Genomic DNA, 7,996 nt, shown 5'->3' on the forward strand with positions numbered 1-7,996 from the left:
CCCAGGATAGACGATCTGTTTGATCAGTTAGTAGGGGCTAGCAACTTTTCCAAGATTGATCTGCGATCTGGATACCATCAACTAAAGGTAAGAAATGAAAACATTCCTAAGACTGTTTTCAGGACAAGGTACGAGGATCATGAATTTTTGGTTATGCCTTTTGGATTAACCAATGCACCTGCAGCCTTCATGGACTTAATGAATGAGTATGTCGAGAATATCTTAATAAGTTTGTGATTGTTTTCATTGACGACATTCTAATTTACTCGAAGACAGAGGAAGAACATGCAGAGCACCTCCGCCTGGTCCTGAGTTTCTTAAGGAAAGAAAGGTTATATGCAAAGTTGTCAAAATGCGAGTTCTGGTTGTGAGAAGTTCAGTTTTTGGGACACGTGATATCAGAAAAAGGAATACAAGTAGATCCAGCAAAAATTGAAACGGTTGCAAAGTGGGAAACACCAAAATCCCCATCTGAAGTCCGAAGCTTTTTTGGATTGGCAGGCTATTACCATAAGTTCATACAGAACTTTTCCAAAATAGTCGTACCATTAACCAAGTTAACCCGTAAAAATGTCAAGTTCCAATGGGAGACAGAGCAACAGAAGGCTTTTCAGTTTTTAAAAGATCTTCTCTGCAGCGCTCCAATTCTATCTCTACCCGATGGAACAAAAGATTTCATAGTATACAGCGATGCATCAAAGCTGGGATTGGGCTGTGTATTGATGTAGAGAGGAAAAGTCATATCTTATGCATCTCGCCAACTAAGGCATCATGAAAAACAATACCCCACCCATGACATGGAATTAGCAGTCATGGTTTTCGCACTAAAGATATGGAGGCACTATCTTTTAGGAACCAAATGCCAAATTGTTAGCTCCAGTATTCCTATTTTGTAAAAGTATAGAAAAAATATATTGCAAATCTTGACAGAAGGTTAACTCCACAGAAGACAACAGAGGATTAGCGACAGAAGCCGTTTGATCGAGCAAGTAAAGAGTGGCAGAACCTCTGATGCGTCTCTCAGAGGTTCTGGAAAATAGTCCTCTGATCAAAAGAACACGCAAGTCATTTACAGCAGAACCTCTGAGATGGCTCACAGAGGGTCTGCGATTTTCGTCTTCTGTGAAGTTTCTGTTCTAACAGTTTTCAAAGGTTGTTAGCCGCATGTGCTTCTCACGTGACTAGGACTTAATCGACTTTCTTTGGACGACCCAGATGAAGACACTTGTCAAGATCTAGTCTCTAAGGTCGTTAGGAACTAGTATAAATAGCGGATAGGGCCTTTGTAAACAGTGTGCTTCCAGTATTGTAATTGTCAAAATTTTCAATTGAATGAATTGAAAAAACTTTGGAGTAATATTCTTGCATTCATCTTCTTCGTTGAGACTGTGTGTTCTTGGTGTGTTTAGAACTTCTAATCACTTACTCACTCTGTTTTGCTCTTATTAATACTTCCGCTGCACTTCAATTGTTTTAGAGCTTGTTTAGAGTGTTAGATCAATATCAAAGTTGAATTCAGATCCCACACAAATCTTTATAGATCACAAAAGCTTACAACACTTGTTCAACCAGAAGGATCTGAATGTAAGGAAGAGGTGATGGATTGAACTCGTTAACGACTATAATTGTGAGATTCTCTACCACCCAGGAAAGGCAAAGGTAGTGGCCGATGCTTTAAGCTGAAAGGAAAGAAGTTTCACGATCAGAGCAATGAAAATCTGCTTAAGTCCAGACTTTCACCAAGCAATTTTGAAAAACCAGAAAGAAGCTGTTAAAGAAGAGAACCAAAAATTTGAAAAGGTGGGAAAAATGATTTCTACCATGGAAACCAACAACGAAGGAATTTTATGCTTCTAAGGCCGGATTTGGGTACCAATTTATGGGAATATACGGGAAACTATTCTAAATGAAAGCCACAAGTCCCGTTACTCAGTACATCCAGGCACCAACAAAATGTATAAAGATTTGAAGGTATTTTTATTGGTGGCCAGGTCTCAAGAAAGACATAGCAAGGTATGTGGAACGATGCTTAACTTGCCTACAAATTAAAAATTGAACATCAGAGAACTTATGAAAACCTGCAATCATTAGAAATACCAGTCTAGAAATGGGATCACATTACAATGGACTTCATCATGAAATTACCCCGAACACCAAAAGGTTATGATGTAATATGGGTAATAGTGGACCGTCTATCAAAGTCTGCATATTTCCTACCAATAAAAGAGACTTATTCATTGGAAATATTGGCTCAATTATCCATCAAGAAAATCGTGACTAGACATGGTGTTCCATTGTCCATTATTTCTGACCGAGACAGTTGCTTTACCTCAAAGTTCTGGGAAAGTCTACAAAAACTTTGGGATCTCAAATAAAATTGAGTACAGCTTATCACCCACAAACGAATGGACAAAGTGAAAGAACCACCCAGACTCTCGAGAACATGTTGAGATCTTGTGTCATCGACTTCGGAGGATAATGGGAGGAACATTTACCATTGATAGAATTTGCCTACAATAACAGTTATCACTCCAGCATTCAAGCGGCACCTTATGAAGTCTTGTATGGAAGAAAATGCCGAACACCGTTATGTTGGAATGAGGTAGGTGAAAAAGCAGTTAACAGGTCCTAAAATTGTGCAAACAACATCTGAAAAGATTGAACAGATTCAGGCAAGAATTAAGATTGCCCAAGATCGACAGAAAAGTTATGTTGACAAAAGGAGAAAACCAATTGAGTTCAACATAGGTGACTTTGTAATGTTGAAGGTTTCTCCATGGAAGGGTGTTATGAGGTTTGGGAAGAAAGGAAAGCTTAGTCCAAGGTATATCGGACCATTCAAAATCTGCAAACGGGTTGGGCCGGTAGCCTATCAATTGAAACTACCAGAAGAACTCAGTCAGATTCATAGTACCTTTCATGTATCGAATCTACGCAAATGTTTGGCAGACCCAAATCTAGTTATACCATTTCCCGAGATCAAACTTGACAACAAGTTGAATTTCATCGAAGTACCAGAGGCATTGACTGACAGGAAGACCAAAGTATTAAGAAATAAAGAGATCAGTCTGATAAAAGCGCAGTGGCGTTTTTATAAGGGATCAGAAGCAACATGGGAACTAGAATATGATATGAAAACCCAATATCCTTGGTTATTTGAATGAATTCCAGGACATAATTCTTTTAAGAGGGAGAGAATGTTATAACCAGGTTTTTCTGCGAACTTGGGTCAAGGTAACCTTGTGTGTATATATGTGGTAATTTGATATTATGCATACATATGGAAGCAGTACAAAAATATAGGCGGTTATGTGTTAGGAAAGTATTATATATATATATATATATATAACCCAATACTTCATAGTTAAGAAAGGTTAGTGTTAAATTAGTATCTTCCAAACCGCCTAAGGACTTTTATATTGAAAATATCTGCCACCGCCTATGAATTTTATATTAAAAAAGACTTCACCGCCTTGTTGAAAACATATATATATATATATATACATATATATATATATATAAAGAAGAAAAAGATAAGATGTTATCTTATCATTTTTTAGAAAAAGGAGTATGTTTTGAGAAAGAAGAGTTTGAGGCGGTGAAGAACATTTCCTGAGGAAAATTGTTGTTTAAAGATTCTGCTAATTACTGTGTGGTAACCTACAGGATCTGTAATTTCAAGGTGAGTTTTTATTAAACTTTTGATTATAATCGTAAGTTTGTAATCTGCTGTTTGATCCTGTAATTTAGTAGTTACAAATGATTGAGATTTGGAAAGAATCTGGTGAAACTATATTTAAACAGTTTTGAAAGAAATGTTTTATGATTCAAAGGTTGGAACTTGTTTTGAAAAGATTAAACATAAACTGTTCCATAGAAAAAGTTTTGAAATAATACCCCGTTGAGAAGAACTAGATGAGTTGAGCAATCATACCTAGAACAAAGTGTTCTTATGATTTGGAAGGTTTGAATATAAACCTATTTTGAGATTATGATTGGTTAGAAAACTATAAACGAGGTTCACTCTGATAGAAAGGTCTGCAGCCTGTCATTGGATGAAATAGTTCATACGAATTTCAGGGGAAATAAGGGTGGTCGTTGTGTGTGATGGATAACAATTGCTATAAACAGGGGATTGATGGATGTAATAAGGATGGTCGTTGTATGTGTGCGTGGTATAACTATTACTATTATATCTTCTAAGATTACAACAGATTGGAGTTCTCACTTCTTTGTGATTTGAGGATTCAGAGATGTTGTTCTTATTAGAAATAATAGTATTGATGTTATGGTTACGGGAAAATATGACCTATGGTCATTAATTTTGGTTAAATACATTTTGAAACAGAATGTTCATATTTATGAGGAACCAGAGGAGCTCTAGTTGGTCCTCATTATTGGACCAGAGGATTCTGGTTATTTAATTTAAGAAGTATGCTTGTTCTTAATAAATTAATTGGACCAGAGGCTCTGTATCTATTGATAAGAGCTTGTGTGTCAAAATTTGTATTTTAAGAATTTTTAAGAGAAAGGAGTTTATACTTGGTATTTTCTACTAAAAATAGACCAGAGGGGCTCTGGTCGACATACACGTTGAACTAGAGGCTCTGGTTGATCATAACTATTGAACCAGAAGCTCTGGATAGTACAACCAGAGGCTCTTGTCAAATAAGAACTCTGTATAAACATTCTCTTGTGAAAAAGACTATCTTATTGGTTGGAAGCTTAACTCAAGAACATTACAAGAAATTATATGAGCAAGAAGCTCTGGTTAGTACAACCAGAGGCTCTGGTCGAAGAAACAAAAGCTCAAGTAGAAAGACCAGAGGGGCTCTAGTCCTGTTTCTTGAAATATATTACAAGTATGGTTTGGAACCAGAGGCCCGATGGACCAAAACATAATATGGTTTTTAGTCTTTGCTACATGAGATGGATTATTTGAAATAAATGTTTTGGTGATCTTCACCCTGCATTACATAAAAGGGAACCTCACTAGACATTCATGTCTAACCCTCATTTTGTGTTTTCAAAAATATGTGTGCAAGTAATGATAATAAGGGAAAGAGTATTTTGTGAACTACTTCCCTATGTGCTTTGCTATGTTTTGAAGCTTGGATGCTAGGATACAAGAGCATGTACTTTTGGAATTTTTTAAACTATGTGTTGTACATTATAGACTCTTGTATTATGGACCTACATGGGGAAAACATGTATTCTATGTATAAAATATGTGTTATATGCAATGAATGGATTTAGGGGTGTTACAATAGTTTTTAGAAACAGTTGATTTAGGGCTGCTTGAATAATTTTAGATTTAGAACAATAATAAAAGCTTATTTACACTGTGAAGGTGAACCAGTTGAGCTTTGAGCACAAGAAAAGTCTTTAACTTTCTTTAATAGTTAGTCTCGTTCATCAGCAACTAAATCATACTTCTCTTTAAGTTCAATTCTCATTTTTAGTTCAGTTTCAAATTATATCTTCAGATCAGACAATTTCTTAGAAGTATGAAGGAGTTTAACTTCTAACTCCTTCTTCAGCTTCTCAAACATTTTTTTTTATTTTTATCAAACTCTCTTCTCTCTTCATCTGAGCTGCTCTTTTCATTCTCAAAAGCAATGTCGAGCCATTTTTCTTTTCTACAAGCTCTTTGGCAATAGGTGCATATTTCTTAGCAGTATTTCTCTTTTCAAGAGCAAACAACTTTTTCTCTTCGTCCAAAGCCTTATGCTTTTGAGCAATGCAGTTAGATAAATCCATATTCTTGCTCAGACATTCTTCTGTAATTTCTTTCTTCCCTTAATCAATCTTGGCTTGTTCCAATATAATTAGCTGCTCAAAATTCGAAAATCTGATTCAATAGCATTTTAGCGTTCAGCTCTAGAGAGTTGATTTTATTCTCATAAGATATGTGTTCAGTACCAAATCTTCTTTCTACTTCAATCATTCTCTTCTTCTCTTTCTCAAACGCTATCGTTTCAGAACTTAAACTCTTTTCAACTTCCAAAACTTTTTCCTGTTCTAATTCTAGTAACTTCCTTATCTCAACCAAATCTCTCTCAAATTTGTGAAATTTATCTGTGAAGTCCTCATTCTTTGTAAGTTTCCTGTCTAGAGAGTTCCTCTCAGTTTGCAGTTCAGATTCAGATTTATTAAGTTTATTGACTAAATCTTGTTTTATCTTATTGGAACTGCTTATCTCATCCTCTAATTCTTTGCTTGCTGCATCCAAGGTTTTCTCAAGTTTGCTTATCTTATGCGAGAAACCTTCTTCAGAATTTTCTCTTAATGCTTTATTCTCTCTTTGCAGATCTTTAATAAATTCTTTATCTGCATGATTTTCATCAAACATGCTTATGTATTTATCCTGATAATCTTTTATGCTCTTTTCCAACTTAGAAATCTGAACTCTCAATTCCTTATTCTCCTTCTCAAGATAAACCGTCATTTCCAAAAATTTAAGATTGATCAAAGAATCTAATGCAGTAAACGAAATCAGTTAAAGAAATATCACAAAACAACAAAAACTTTCAAATACAATTCGTAAGCTCAAAAAATTCACAGAAAAGTTCAAAAACTGTTCAGAAATAAGAAAATCAACGAAAACAATTAAAAATCAGTAAAACCAGCCAAAAACTGTTGAAAACTGTTAAAAACAGTCAAGAATGGTTAAAACTAATCAAAAACAGTTTACGCGACACAAATCAGTTCAAAAAAAATATCAAAATAGTTCAGAACAGATCAAAATAGTTAAATCTTCAAAAATCAACGAATCTTATGCAGTTCAAGAAAATCGATCAAAGAAATACAATCTAAAAATATCGCACAATCACATTCAAGATTTTCTTTTGCAACCAAAAACTCACAAAAACAAACTTATCAGGACAACAAACAATGTCAAATCCGGACAAAATTATCACCGATTTACAATAATATCAGACGAGGAATCAAACACACGGTCACTTTGAAACACTTCAAAATCCGGAAAAAAAAAATGGTAGCCGAATTATGATAAATCCGGTCAAGAGAATAAAATCACCAAAGAGATGAATAATGAAGGGGCCGGATAAAGGATGAACTCCGATCAAGGCAATGACTGAGCAAGACTTAGCCACAAACACAGGTTATAAATCAATTAAAGAAGCAGTCGTATTATGTGAAATCTGGACAAGGAGTCAAGCAGAAATCAAAGAAATCCGATCAAGATTAGCTTCGGATTAGATGAGCTTGGACATGGTGGTGTACGATTTCACACTTGAACCACTCACCCAAGTAACAAATCGAACAAGGTAGGTGTGTGATTTAGGTGAAATCCGGATGAAGGGATGATCGAGCAAGACTGTTGATCCCAGATCTCTCAATAACACTTATAATCTAGTTATGAATAACCAAATTATAATGATTTCACGAAGAAAGTTAAGAGGACTCAAAAGTAATATATGAATATTCAAGAACAGTTTGAGCTTCAAACGTTTTACTTTATTGATAATAAAACGTGAAACACAAAGAGGACTTCTCACGTATGCACGCTTTTTACAATAGACCTAGTCGTCTATTTATACTAGTTAGCTAATGCTAAGATAACTAACTATTGCTACTTTCTAGAAAATAATCTAGCTAAATAATGATGTTTATCTTTCACATGGACAATCACTATTTACAAGATAAACTATAGTTCCAGCTGTTGATTCGTCATCTCCAGCTGTCATTATTGATGTGGCGCTTTCATCCTTATCTTCAAGTCTTCAATGCATGCTTAGATGAATACTTAGAAAATCTTCTAAGTGTTAGTCTGTTCACCGTATCAATGAATACACTTTCCGTTGCATCATCCATCGATCCGCTGGTTGTACTTGGTCCATCGGTTCGATGGTTGGTCTTTCCGTCGATGCTCTGGTTAGTCTTTCCATCGATCCAGACTTAGTCTTTCCATCGATCCAGACTTAGTCTTTCCATCGATCCAGACTTAGTCTTTTCTGCCTTGATGTCTTCATCG

Source organism: Cynara cardunculus, assembly GCF_001531365.2.
Source record: "Cynara cardunculus var. scolymus isolate 2C chromosome LG 2, CcrdV1, whole genome shotgun sequence".
In the NCBI taxonomy this organism is placed as follows: domain Eukaryota; kingdom Viridiplantae; phylum Streptophyta; class Magnoliopsida; order Asterales; family Asteraceae; genus Cynara; species Cynara cardunculus.